Source organism: Pelodiscus sinensis, chromosome 32 (assembly GCF_049634645.1).
Source record: "Pelodiscus sinensis isolate JC-2024 chromosome 32, ASM4963464v1, whole genome shotgun sequence".
In the NCBI taxonomy this organism is placed as follows: domain Eukaryota; kingdom Metazoa; phylum Chordata; order Testudines; family Trionychidae; genus Pelodiscus; species Pelodiscus sinensis.
In genome coordinates, this window is record NC_134742.1 from 8,520,551 (window position 1) to 8,535,101 (window position 14,551).

Genomic DNA, 14,551 nt, shown 5'->3' on the forward strand with positions numbered 1-14,551 from the left:
ACTGCTTCACAGAATTCAAACAGCAAACCTGGCTCCCAGAGCACAGGGGGAATTTGGGGGGCTCGTTGCTGAGCCGTGGGGTTAAGCATCAAGCCAGCATCCACCTGTGAGCCGTGTAAGTGTTGTGGGAGGGCAACGGCAAACAAAAGTTCTGGGGGGCCACACAGAGACCCCCGATGGGCTGCCTGGGCCTAGGCCATGAAGCAGGAAGCGGCTGAGGCTGGCCAGGGAGCTCCCTGTCACCTGTGATTACCGGCATGAAAGTAAAGGGAAAGTATGTGAGAGATGAGGCCTCTTGTCTCCTCTCCCATCCTCAGGCAACCTGTCTCCAGTGCTCCTGCCACTGCCAGGCACAGGAGGGCTGGCTTTTGGGCAGAGTAAGTAGGGAAGAGGGAGAGGCAACTGGAGGCCCTTAGCCCCCTGGCTGGTTCTGCCTGTGAAAAGAAAAACAGGGTCTCCCCAATTACTGGAGAATGTGGGTATTGATCCCATTGCCTCTTGCATGCTAAGTGAGCACTCTGCCACTTGAGCTAATTCCCCCATTTGTGACTAGCTCTCCTGAGCCACCCACCTTGTTCCAGAGGCCACAACCTCCCTGCACCTGCCCAAACCTCCTTTCTGAAAGAGCCACTTGTGAGGCTGTTTCCTGTGGGCTGGCTAGCTCTGTGGGTGGAGGGAAGGGAATGGGCAGTGAGCCCCAGCTGGCAAGAGAGTCCAGCTGTCTGGGAGAGTTTTGCTGCCGTAGCTGAGGGAGAAAAGTCCCTCCTCCAACCAGGTAGTTCACAGTCCGGAGTCCCTGGCTGGGTGGGGCTGCCACACAGTTAGAAAGAACTTGGGCTCTGGGTTGGGAGTGAGGGGCACTGTGGTGCTGGGAGATACACAGACAGGTAGCAGGTGCTGTAACCTGGAAGTAAGGGGCACCACAGGGCCAAGCTGGCAGGAGCTGCACAGCAGGAGTCAGAGCACCATTGACCTGAGAGGTGCCTAGACATGAAGCAGGGGGCTGCAGGTGGGGAGTGAGGGGCTCCAAGGGGCTTGGATGGCAGAGAAGCAAGCAGCACCATGACTCTTGCCACCAGGGTCTTGGGCTACATCTACACTGGCCCCTTTTTTGAAAGGGGGGCATGCTAATTTTAAACTTCAGAATAGGGAATTCCTTTGAAGTAGGAATAAGAGATCCTCCGGAAAAGGGCTTTATTCTGGAGGATCGGGCCAGTCTAGACGCTTTTTTCCGGCTTTTCCCCAAGCCGGAAAAAAGCGACGGACATCTTTATTTAAATCCTGCGGGGGATATTTAAATCCCCCACGGATTTCCCTATTCCGAAGTTTAAAATTAGCATGCCCCTTTCGGAAAAGGGGCCAGTGTAGATGTAGCCTTGCTGTCCAGCTTCCTCCCCATGATGCTGGGCCTCCATCTAGTTCAGCCACTAAGTCAACCCATGAGCTAAGGCAGGAATGGGGGGAGGAAGCAAGCCAAAATGTGACTGGCAGGAAACACTAGTTTTGCCTTCCTAGGCAGTGCACAACAACATCCTTTTTGTGGCACAGCTGCCAACATTCTCGGGCAAAGAATTATAGGACAAGAAAAGCTCTTTGGTGCAGCAGGAGTAGCTTGGTTGGAAGATGATGGGACTGATGCTCTAAAGGTTCCTGGTTCAAGCCCAGGCTTTGGTATGTGACTAGGTAAAGCAGGCTCCTGCCTGCTCCCCTTGAGATGTTTGTCTTCCTTAGACACTGTGAATGCCAGTGTAAGCAGGGGCTGAACTGTTGCTTGCTATCAGCCAGCTAAAAGGAGGGGTGGGAGAGAATCCAAGGTGTGGCTATGTAAATCCCATTCAGCCAGGGCTGATGGAGGGTCAGTGTTGGAATGGAATGTGGAGAATTGTATATAATTTGGGACTGTTGTGGGGGTCACTAATCATGCTACCCCTAAATGTGGGAACTGTAAAACAGGCCACCAGTGCTTGCAGGAAAGACACCACCATCATGGGAAGAGGTCTCGGAAGAACAAGCCTCCCCCCTTCCAGAGTTGAGTGAACTGAGCTGGGGGGAAGGGCTAAAGGGCTTGAGTCAGCCTGCTTCACACCTGCCAGGTGTGAGCTCTAAGATTGGCTTGGCTTGGCTTGGCTTGCACCTTTTCCCCTTTGTTTTAAGGACAGCCCTAAAGTAGACTCCCTGAGGAGTCTTTTCTTTTGCTAGTCCAGTGAAAGCTGGATTCATTTGCCAGTCCAGTTGGTGGCTAAAGAGTTGAAATCACTGAGAGCTGAAATCACTGGTTTGGCTGAGAGCCAGGCCTATTGCAGCCAGTGAAGAGGTGGTGCCACAGTGTGGCGTGGAGTGGTGGCAGGCGAGGAACGGCCATCGGCAGCGTGGCGTGGAGCGGTGGCAGGTGGGGAGTGGTGACCAGAGGTGGCAGCAGACAAGGAGCGTCCAGTGGCATGGGACGAGACAGCTGGTGGAGCGTGGCAGAGTTTTGTATAAGGTGCCCCCTATCTATCCCCCCATTTCTACCCAGGTTGGGAGGCGAAACCCTTCAGGTGAACTTTGGGACTCTGGGTGGCACAGACCAGGGACAGAGACTTTTGGGGTGTCAGACTCTTTGGACTTCAGGCGATTCTTGGCTGGGGGGGGCTTGGCTCATGTTTGGGTTATGAACTCTGTTTGTGGTATTTTCCCCAAGTTAATGCCGTATGACTTCTCTCTCTGTTTCATTAAATGTTTCTTTCCTACACTCAGACTCAGTGCTTGCGAGTGGGGAAGCATTGCCTCTCAGAGGCGCCCAGGGGTGCATGAATTTCCCAGATTACTGGGTGGGGGCTCAAGCCAGTTCTATGTGAGATGGACCCCAAGATATTGAACCCAGCCCTGGTTACTGCCAGGCCTACCCGGCAGAAGGGTTACATCAGATTAACCACCAGCTCTTCCTCAGAGTTACTGCTTCCTTGGCTAAAGTCCGCCTCTCTCTAGTTGGCTGTCATTGCTAGATAGATCTATGTATATCTAGCTTTGTTAACCCTCTCATTTGCTTGCACCCAGGTTAGTCCGTGTCACTGACTCAGAGGTTTCTTTCTTTGGTGCCCTGCAGAGAAAGCCCCTGTTTGTTAAAGGCCTCAGGGAGCCCAGAGCAGAGGAGGCTCGGATTCTAGAGCCATTGACCCCACAACACACATACAACCCCAGGGCCATGCCCCCACCCTCCAGAATCCCATGCCCTGACTTCTGTACCCACCCACATCCTGACCCCCTACCCTGAGCCTCCCACACACCACTCCACACTTTAATTTCTTACAAGTACTGTCCTATCACAATCCCCCTCCATGCCCAAACTCCTGCTTTGAGCCTCTCCCCTGCCCAAGGAGTGGTGCCCAATATGACAGTACCTGTAAGAAATGTGTTATTTTCACCCCTGGGAGCAGCAACCATTCAAAAGGGGCTGCCAGGGGCAGGGCAGGGGTGTGTGTAGCAGTGACATCACAAAGCCTTTTGCAGTGCCTCAGCTTATTGGCTAATGGAGGATGAGAGACAGTGACCTCATAGAGAGTCCATGACAATGGCCAGGTGGCAGAGCAGAGGCCGTCTCAGAGCCCCTGTGGCTTTGTCACAGGGAGTTTCCTTCTTGAAATCTGCCCTTGAGGCCAGAGAGAGAGAATTCAGGGGCATGTACGTGAGCATGAGGTGGAGCTTTCTCCTTTCCCATGACTAATTGAGCTAGAAGATAGTTGTCCTTGGGGAGAAGGTAGGAGCCTCCAAGAGCTTTGGTGCCAACAAAGACTGACCCACCTGGGGCAGGCCAAATGCAAGGCCTGGGAAACACTAAACTAGATTGGGAGTTTTATTTTCCCACCTAGACCTTTGTCCCTTATTCTCATTAGGGACATTGGGATTTGTCTCTTTGGTTTCCCTTTTTCATGCTTCACACTAGAGGAGAGAAGGCTGCACAAGGAGATGGGACAGGCAGATGCTCTGAGAGTGACCCCCAGTGGTGACCTGAACCATCCTTGGGCCATATTTGTGTATGGGGGGGGGGGGGGGAACCTACAGCAGCCTGCTCCTCAGAGTGCTGATTGGCTGAACTTAGGGGCCAATCACAGGGAGGAGACTCAGGACTTTGTTGTTCTCTTTAAGGCCCAGCAAATGAGCCAGAATCAAATGTCTGCTTGGGGAATTGTTCTGCTTCTCGCCATTGGTTGTCTCTGAGCAGTCCCTGAGTCTCTCTACTGCTCTAGTGCTTCTAAACTACTGGCTGAGCAATCCCTAGGCAGGGCTGTGGGTCTGTAGCTCATTTGAGACACTTTATTCTGATCAGTGAGGTTGTGAAACTCCAGACTGATGGGCTGTGTCTAGACTGGCAAGTTTTTCCGCAAAATCATCTGCTTTTCCGGAATAACTTGCCAGCTGTCTACACTGGCTGCTTGAATTTCCGGAAAAGCACTGACGATCTCCTGTAAAATCATCAGTGCTTTTCCGGAAATACTATGCTGCTCCCGTTCGGGCAAAAGTTTTTTTCCGAAAGACTTTTGCGCAAAAGGGCCAGTGTAGACAGCATAGTACAGTTTTCTGCAAAAAAGCCCCAATCGCGAAAATGGCAATCGGGGCTTTTTTGCGGAAAAGTGCGTCTAGATTGGCCACGGACGCTTTTCCACAAAAAGTGCTTTTGCGGAAAAGCATCCTGCCAATCTAGACGTGCTTTTCCAAAAATGCTTTTAATGGAAAACTTTTCCGTTAAAAGCATTTTCGGAAAATCATGCCAGTCTAGACGTAGCCATGGTGAGTTTGAACGTCAGGCCAAGGGCCTTGGCGAACCTTCCTGTTGTGCAGAGACTTGTAGCTCCTGGTGGCCAGCTCTGTCTTTCTTCCCTTATGTTGAGCCCATGTGGCCACAATCAAAGGGTTGCCTCTTTTGTAAAAGCTGCCCTGGTAATTGGTGATTAGCTAAAGTGACTCTGGTGGAATGTGAACCCACAACTTTTGAATGGCACCGAAAAGGTGAAGAATGTGCATTTGGAAGAAGGAATTTCTGTGTCTGGGCTGGCTCTTGTGTACCCTAGTAAGGTTTAGGCTGAACGTGCAGGGCAGCATTTGCTCCAGAAGGCCCAGGAGGGCATCAGACAGAGCGAGTGAGGCGGCTAGGACAGAGCAGGATCTGTCTGGAGGCAAAGCCGAGCATGAGAATGGACATCCCATGAGAAGCAGAGGTTCCAGAGGAGTGAGGGGTGAATTATTTTCATCTGGCAATTTACAGAAAGCACCAAGGCCCTGAGTGGACATGGGAAAGTCGGTGGATGTGATATACCTTGACTTTAGCAAGGCTTTTGATTCTATCTCCCACAATATTCTTGCCAGCAAGTTAAGGGAATATGGATTGGATAAATGGATGGTAAGATGGATAGAAAGCTGGCTAGAAGGCCAAGCCCAGCGGGTAGTGATCAACGGCTCAATGTTAGGATGGCGGTTGGTTTCTAGCGAAGTGCCCCAAGGTTCGGTTCTAGGACCGGTTTTGTTCAATATCTTTATTAAGGACCTGGATGAGGGGATGGATTGCACCCTCAGCAAGTTTGCAGATGGCACTAAGCTAGGGGGAGAGGTAGATATGCTTGAGGGCAGAGATAGGCTCCAGAGTGACTTAGACAAATTGGAGGATTGGGCCACAAGAAATCTGATGAGGTTCAACAAGGAAAAATGCAGAGTCCTGCACTTGGGACGGAAGAATCCCAAGCATTGTTACAGGCTGGGGACCAACCAGCTAAGTAGTAGTTCTGTAGAAAAGGACCTGGGGGTTACAGTGGATGAGAAGCTGGATATGAGTCAACAGTGTGCCCTTGTAGCCAACTAATGGCCTATTAGGTTGCATTAAGAGGACCATTGCCAGCAGATCCAGAGAAGTGATTATTCCCCTTTATTCAGCTCTGGTGAGGCCATATCTGGAGTATTGTGTCCAGTTCTGGGCCCCCCACTACAAAAGGGAGGTGGATGCATTGGAGAGGGTCCAGCAGAGGGCAACCAAAATGATTAGGGGAAAACTATTTCACTAGGAGGGTGGTGAAGCACTGGAATGGGTTACCTAGGGAAGTGGTGGAGTCTCCATCCCTAGAGGTGTTTAAGTCTCGGCTTGACAAAGCCCTGGCTGGGTTGATTTAGATGGGATTGGTCCTGCTTAGGTCAGGGGGCTGGACTTGATGACCTTCTGAGGTCTCTTCCAGCTCTGTGGTTCTATGGTTCTATGATAAGCCTCATGGCAGGAAGTTGGCAGGGAGCAGGTGCCTTCACCTTGTGGTTCTGCTTCTGCCACAAATGGCATCCCAGCGAGCTACCTGAGACCCCCCCTGACCCTTCCAGGGAGCAGCCCCAGGGGTCCCAGGACCATTGCAGGGGGATAAAAATGTGTCCCCCCACCTGGAGTGGCCCTGGAATCATGACCCTTTTCGAGTTGTGGTGCGTGGAGGAGTCGCTGCAGGGTCCCCGGGCCAAGCACCACAATGTGGAGATCTTCTCTCACATGGCCGTGTCCCTGGCGGAGCAAGGTCACCCTGCCTAGACCATGGGGCAAGTCTGGGCAAAGGGGAAGGAACTCCGTCAGGGGTATGACAGGGCCACCGAGCACAGTGCGTGCTCAGAGGCAGGACCCCACACCTGGCCTTACTACAGCAAGTTCCACCACATCTTGCGGGGTGGGGAAAATTCCCCCCCCCCCCCCGTCGTGGTGGACTAAGGGCTAGAAACTCCGGTGGTCGTCTGCCCAGAGGTCACCCCTGAGGAGGAGCTGGAGGGACAGGTCCAGCCCCAGACAGAGGAGAAGGAGGAGCAGGATCCAGGGACCATCACCCTGTCCCTTGAGCCATTCCCCGCCATCCAGGAAATCTCCCAGGCCTCCTCGGAGGCCTGCGAGGGATCTCCAGGTGAGTGGTCTTGCTTTCTCACACACACAGGGCAGGGGAGTCAGGCGCACAGGGAGCAGGGGGCACATTGTAGCTTGGACACCTCGGCCAGCACATGATGCTGCAGTCTGTGCACATGCAACCACGTGCAGCGGGAGGGTGCGGCACACGGGCACAGCAGGGAGCCCCTGAACATGGCCAGGATCCTGCTGCCAGCCTCATGCCTGGGCACACACGTTCTGCCCCCAGGGGAGAAGGGGGCGCATCCAGCTGTAAGCAGGCTAACTGCAAGGGTGCAGGCACAATCCCCCCACCCTCCCCCACACACACACTGGGGCACTGCGCACAGCACACGGGCCTGCCTGCATGTGTGAGGCAGCAGCCACTCCCACAGATAGCCCAGTGAGCCGCAGCTGTGTGTGCAGATCCCAGGGAGGGCCAGGCTGCTCATGGCTCCTCTGCCGCCCATGAGGGGATCCCACTGTGGCGGCACACTTCTCTTGCCTGCTTGGCTGTGGTGTGTGTATGGGGGGAAAAGGAGGGAAAAGAGGGCACCACAGTCCTCTGGCCACATCAGGGCCCCTGTGACAGAGGGTGTGAAGTACAGGCCACACATGGCCTTGCACCTGGGACATCCCCCTCCTGTGGACCGCGGATTGGTGCAGTCTCCACTCACAGACGATGGCATGGCCTCAGGGAATGTGTGTGCAGAGATGACTGATGGCCTCTCCCTCTAGTGTGTTGTCCACAGCCGGAACAGCCAGGAGGAAGGGTCCAGCCACACCACCTGCCAGAGTCTGGGGGACCCGCAGACGAGCCAGCGTGCCGGAGGACCTCATGTGGCAACACATCAGCATCCTGCGCAACATCCACGAGACCCTGTCGCACAGGCTGAATATCGCCCTGAAATAGCGGGAATGTGCCTGGACCGACATGATGGTGCGGTGTGCTACCATGTGCAACATCCTGTCCCTTGTGGGGGAACATTCGCCTGATGCCACTGGTCCTGCCTTCCACCCTCCTGCCCCCACTCCTATGGCCATTGCCCATTTGTCCACCCACCCTGCTATGCCTCTGCCCCCTCCCCAAGTGATGCCCATGGCCCCTCCTCCTGTCCCCTCTGCTAACTATGACCCTGCTTCAGTGCCCCTCCTGCCTGCCCCAGACACATCCAACCCCCAAGAGGTCCCTTCACCTGAGGTGTAGCTCCAGCTCCATAAAAAGTCTGATTGTGGCCTCTGTGGACTGTTTGGCCTGCTGTTCCATTGGAGCTACTCTCAGGCAATCATCCAGGTAAGGGACGATTACTATTCCTGATTTTCTTAGGGGTGCTACTGGCATGGCCAGAATGTTCTAAATGCCGTCTTTTTGGAGGGCTTGTCCCTCCGTGCCGGATCCTGGTCTGATTCCGCCGTTGCAGATGTACAAAGCGGCGATGTAGTTGAAGGCGGTTCTGACATTGGTCTTCCAGTCTTTTCCACAGAAAGCAGCTTAAGCCGGAGCTCTCTTGCTTTGAAGCAACTTGGCTAGTGGTGGCAGGATTTTGGTGAATGGTCATTACCCAGGCATCCGATGCACTGGGCCTGTCCATCCGAGATAATAGGAATGGACATCCTGCAGCTGAGGCATCTGTTGAAGCCTGGTGAACCTGGCATATCTAAACTCTTAGAACGATTGAATAAAAAAGGTTTTTTTTTTTAAACTAACACTAGTGGGGAGGGGGAACGTGAATAAACTACGCTAATAACTAACAGCCAACACAAATCTATCAACTCTAGCTGTTCTATCACGGAGCGCTGCTCTGTTCTGACCGAACCAGGAGCAGGTGAGAAGGAACTGAGGTGATGGTTGACAGCGTGCATGCGTCAGCACACTCGCTACATCGTGAGTGGTGCCACGTGTGTGTGTCAGTACCCTTGGGGAATATCGCTGCCAAAAAGTTCCAGTTAGAAGTGCAAGGGAGCCGAAACACCTACAGTGGATGATTTCCCTCCAGCTTCCTAGGCTACGTCTAGACTACATCCCTTTTCCGGAAAAGGGATGTAAATTAGACGTATCGCAATTGCTAATGAAGCGGGGATTTAAATCTCATTAGCATAAAAATGGCTGCCGCTTTTTTTCGGCACGGAGCTTTGCCGGAGAAAAGCGCCAATCTAAATGCTGATCTTTCGAAAAATAAAGCCTTTTCAGAAAGATCCCTTATCCCTTATATCAAGAGGGATAAGGGATCTTTCGGAAAAGGCTTTATTTTTCGAAAGATCAGCGTCTAGACTGGCACTTTTCTCCGGCAAAGCTCCATGCTGAAAAAAAGCGGCAGCCATTTTTATGCTAATGAAGCGGGGGAGATTTAAATCCCCGCTTCATTAGCAATTGCGATACGTCTAATTTACATCCCTTTTCTGAAAAAGGGATGTAGTCTAGACGCAGCTGTAGAGTGTTACCAGCCATGCCTTCCTAGGTAGGCCGGGCAGCCATTTGGTCCTGGGCTTTTCCTGCTGGGGCCTTATGGTGCAGACTCTCCTTAGTGAGCGGCTGTGGGTGTGAGAGACGCTGATGGGCCCTGGGAAAGGCACGCATGACTTCAAAGTTTCTTTCTGGGGTTCAACAGGGAGGGCAGCTCTGAGTCAGGAGCTGGAAAAGCACGTCTAGATTGGCAGCACGCTTTTTCGGAAAAGCAGAAGCCCGGAACCATTTTGAAGCAGGGCAAAGGCCACCAAACTTTTCCGGGGGCGGGGGCGGGGGCCCGTTCAGACACGTGCTTAAAGGGGTTTCGCTGGACAGCCATTTGTCTCGTGCTCCCGTGTGTTGGGACCTCTGGCAGGGACTGACACCCTTAGCAGGTTTGGTGGTTGCCCTCTGACTTTTGGGGACACTGCCCTTTGGCCCCCAACTGCTTTTTCCTGCGTTTTGTTTCTTCTGCCCTGCCCTGTCTGCCATGGAGCCGTGGGTGGCCATGTGCCTGCTCGGGCCCCTGTTGGAGATGTGCAAGTGCCTGCAGCTCGTGCTGCAGGCCAGTGGCCTGCTGTTCATGGACCAGGAGGCAGAGATCGCATTGGACTCCCTCACCAGGGAGGCCATGGTGGCCCTCCTCCCTGCATGGATGGCAGCCGAGGCACAGACGTTCGACCAGCCCCACACAGCTGCCTTCTGCCAGGCGTGCCAGGATGGGGTGCGCATCAGAGAGGCCCTGGTGGACATGTTTGCCCAAGCCCCGTAGTAGGGTCACCTGGGTCTCCCCAGACTACTCCCTCCCATCCCCTACCCTTCCCCACCCCCTACCCTTACCTCCCCCCAATTGTAAAGCACATCGGCCGTCATCGTGACTGTTCATCGGGTGCGTCGGATGTAGTTAGGGTTTTCTTTTTAGTTTAGGCTAGGGTTTAGGCCACCATCACCTGTCCCGAAGAACAGGGAAGAGGATTCGGGGTTCGTGTGGAAGGCTCAAGTCAGCGTACCTGATTCCAGTCGAGGGATCTCCTGGCTGTTCCTCTCCCAAGGCCCGGAAGGACCAAAGGATTGAGGTTGCCAGCTTCGCCGTCATCTTCCGTCGAGGGATCTCCTGGCTGTTCCTCTCCCGAGGCCCGGAAGGACCAAAGGATTGAGGTTGCCAGCAACACTAACAATCGTCCTCCCTGCGCCTAGACTATGTTACATAATCTTTAGTGTGTGTCTTTTAACCGTTCTTGCTTGTTTGTTAGCTATGTTAAATATAGTTTGTGGTTTCAATTTTACTGAAAAGTCTCAGTATTTATTTATGCGCCACAAACCAATGACCACTTAAAAAGGGACCCCCGGTGATAAGAATACAGAATTTGGTGTCCACAGTTTGTAACCCTTTTAAATTTAGGTGGCTAATTGGCATCTCAAATCATTTCTTACAGTTTCCTCGAGTAACACAATAACCAACACAAGAATCAACTGAAAAATAGACTTTTTATTTACAAGGGGGAGGGGGAGGAGACCTTCAACTGGGACGGGGAGGGCAGGGGAGACCTTCAACTGGGACGGGGAGAGGGGGGGGGAGACCTTCAACTGGGACAGGGAGTGGGGGGAGCTACTGGGATGGGTGGCCCCTGCAAGTGCTCCTTTGGGGGCGGACCTGCACATGCGGGGCAGGCCGCATCAGGGCAGGCCGCACGGGGAGGTGGGCAGGAGCTGGGGGCACAGGAGCAGGGGTGGCAGGAGCAGGGGCAGGAGCTGGGGGCATAGGAGCAGGGGCGGCAGGGGCAGGAGCTGGGGGCATAGCAGCAGGGGCGGCAGGAGCAGGGGCAGGAGCTGGGATAGGAGGGGGCCTGGGCTGTGCTACAGGAGGGATGGCGGGGACATGGGGTCCGGCCATGCCATAATGGATGGCGTGCACTAAATGTGCCGTGAGGATGTCCATTGAGCTGCGCATCCCTCGGCACTCTGTGAGGAAGGCAGCCCAGCCCTCCTGCCGCCACTGTAGGTCCCCCTGCACCCGCTTGGCAATGGAGGCCTGGATTGCCTCCACGGCGTTGACATGGCGGCGCAGAAGCTGGTCCCTCTGTCGCAGCCTGCGCCTCCGGGGTTGGCCAGCTGGGGGTGCCGCTGCTGCCGGAGTGGGGGGTCTGGTGCTCGGTCCCGCTGCAGGGAAGAGAAGAAAGGACGGGTCAGTCAGGCAGGCCGTCCACTGTCCCCACACCTCATGCCCTCCACCCCTGAGCCCAGGTGACCCCACAGTTGTGTGGCTTGGGCCCACTCGGTTCCCGCCCTGCCCCCCGTGTTGTATGTTTGCAAGGAGGACTGCCCCTGGAGTAGGGTCCCCCCTCCAGTATTGTAAGCACTGGTCTGTGTCCTGGCCCCGTGGAGTTTTTCCGGAAAAAGGACTTTTGCCCGAATGGGAGCGGCAAAGCTTTTCCGGAAAAGCGGCTGATTTCGTACAGTAGATCGTCATTGCTTTTCCGGAAAATCAAGCAGCCAGTGTAGACAGCTGGCAAGTTATTCCGGAAAAGCGGCTGATTTTCCAGAATAAGTGGCCAGTGTAGACACAGCCCAGGCGTCCAAACTGCTTTTTTCCATTTCTTCTGCTTTTGTGGAAAAGCGTTAGCTAGCTGTCTACACTGGCCCTTTTCCAGAACAGTTTTTCTGGAAAAAGGACTTTTGCCCGAACGGGAGCGGCAAAGCTTTTCCGGAAAAGCGGCTGATTTCGTACAGGAGATCGTCAGTGCTTTTCCGGAAAATCAAGCGGCCAGTGTAGACAGCTGGCAAGTTATTCCGGAAAAGCGGCTGATTTTCCGGAATAAGTGGCCAGTGTAGACATAGCCGCAGGTTCTTGCGCAAGAACATCTTGCACAAGGGTTCTTGTGCAAAAACTCTTGCGCAAGAACACATCCACACTTGCCATGTGCTTTTACACAAGAGCGCCCATGGCAGTGTGGACGCTCGCTTGTGCAAGAAAGTTCTGATGGCCATTTTAGTTCTGAGAGCCACGCATCCACATTGCCTTCTTGCGCAAGAGCTCCTGTGCAAGAGGGCTTACACCTGTCAAAAGAGCATTGCTCTTGCGCAAGAAGTCCTCTCTTCCTACGCCCTACTGTAAACCTTCTTGCGCAAGAGCGGGTGGGGAGTGTGGACACTCTGTGGAAGAACGGCCGCTAGTGTACACGTAGCCTGGGAGTGTTCACTCACTTGGTAATAGACCCAGCTGTGGAACAATCATTGCTACTGGTCATAAGTGGAAAGCACATGACACCACCAGGGCATTAAAGATGACCTTGGTACTCACTCCCCCACAGATACTGACCCAGATTCAGGAAAGGATCTAATCAGCTCACGAGGTACAGGGCGATGGGTGCTGTCCAGGAAGTGTAAGAGGGTGGTAACCTGTGTAACTTGTTTGTACCTGTATATAAAGTGATGTCTTGGGGGGGCAGTGGGGGTTTCCCACTGGTTGAGCTGAGGCCATTGTTGTAAATACATGTGCATAGTGGTTCAACAGAGTCTATGACTGTACTTCATGTAACAATAAACCTGGCTGGGCGCCTTCGATTCTCATCTGACATGTGGTCTTTGGAGGCCCTCTCAGGGTCTGTGGTGGTCATTGGGCCCACATCACTGAGCACACACGCAAGCAGCTTTCTGCTTATCATCACTGACGGAGCCAGAGACCTGTGAGGACACCACGGCAGTAAATCCTCCTGACTACACAGACCACCCAGCCTCTGAGAACATTAACAGCCAGGGGTATTTCTCCAAGGGGCTGCCGGCGCTTGGAGATCACCATGGGTGTGTCTAGACTACATGCCGGTTTACCTGTGCCGATCAAGAAAGGCTTCTTTGTCGACGCGGCGCGTCCAGACTGCCCCGATCTGCCGACAAACAGCTGATCGGCAGAGCGGGGCAGCCATTTAAATTTAAATGAAGCCGCGATTATTTTAATCGCGGCTTCATTTCCCTCTGCCGATCTGTCTAATCTACATGCCTCCGTCGACGGAGGCATGTAGTTTAGACGTACCCCATGGGCGTTTCATGGCCATTAACACAGGCTGCTCTGGAGAGGTGCACGATGCCTGGCCTGTTCAGGGAACTGTGAGTGGGGACTTTCTTCCAGGACTAAAAGCTCACCCCCAGGGAGGGAAATGGAAGCGCCCATTGTGATCCTTGGAGGTCCTCCATGCACCTGGTACTGTCTGGTGAGCAAACATACGTGAACCCCACAATGGTGAGTTCACCACTCAGGGAAACCCTAGATGCAGCGGCCCGGGGGAAAAGGTGAGAAAACACTTGGTGTGGTGGCATGTTTGGGGGGTGCCCCTTTGTGCAGTCCGGCAGGGGAACCCCTTGCTGCAGAACCATGCCGGAGAGCAGGGATTATCATTTGTGCATGGCCATACTGCGTTCTGGGCAGGGGAGAACTGGGAAGGGAAGCCAAAGTGCTATTGATGGCCACTCACTTCCACAGGCTAAGTGCTCCCTGGGAGACATTTCACTGCTTCGGGTGAGCAGGGAAGCCAAGAAGGGTCTTTTACTAGACTGCAGATTCCACCTGGGACTATACACAGCGGCTGTGTCTAGACTGGCAAGTTTTTCCGCAAAATCATCTGCTTCTGCAGAAAAACTTGCCAGCTGTCTACACTGGCCGCTTGAATTTCTGCAAAATCACTGACGATCTCATGTAAGATTGTCAGTGCTTTTGCGGAAATACTATGCTGCTCTCATTCGGGCAAAAGTCTTTTTCCGAAAAACTTTTGCGCAAAAGGGCCAGTGTAGACAGCAGAGATTTGTTTTCCGCAAAAAAGCCCCGATCGCGAAAATGGCGATCGGGGCTTTTTTGTGGAAAAGTGCGTCTAGATTGGCCATGGGCGCTTTTCCGCAAAAAGTGCTTTTGCGGAAAAGCGTCCTGCCAATCTAGACGAGCTTTTCCGAAAATGCTTTTAACGGAAAACTTTTCTGTTAAAAGCATTTCCAGAAAATCATGCCAGTGTAGACGTAGCCAGCTTGTCTTTGTGCAGCCATGGTCCCCCCACCACCCCTAGGATGGCACAAAGGGGAGGGAATGTCCATCTTCAGGGGCCAAATACCACGTTTGCGCTGCCAGATCATCTGAGGAGAAAGGTGGCAGAGCATCTGCATGAAGCTTTTGATGAGAGCTGAGAGGCAGATGACTGAGACGCAAGAGATTACATCTCAGACTTGGCAGCGGCCACTCTGTATCT

At 53.5% G+C, this 14,551-nt stretch overlaps 1 long non-coding RNA gene across 2 annotated transcripts; it reads left to right on the forward strand.

Annotated features, from left to right (window-relative positions):
* Positions 1-1,791: 1,791 nt before the first annotated feature.
* Positions 1,792-8,927, forward strand: LOC142823272 (uncharacterized). Of its 2 annotated transcripts, none has more exons than XR_012898543.1 (3): positions 1,792-3,736; positions 6,741-6,896; positions 7,613-8,927. It is a non-coding gene; the product is annotated as an uncharacterized LOC142823272 (long non-coding RNA). The 2 variants fall into 2 exon arrangements; XR_012898544.1 differs by having other exon boundaries at positions 1,870-3,736; positions 7,627-8,927.
* The last annotated feature ends 5,624 nt before the right edge of the window (positions 8,928-14,551 follow it).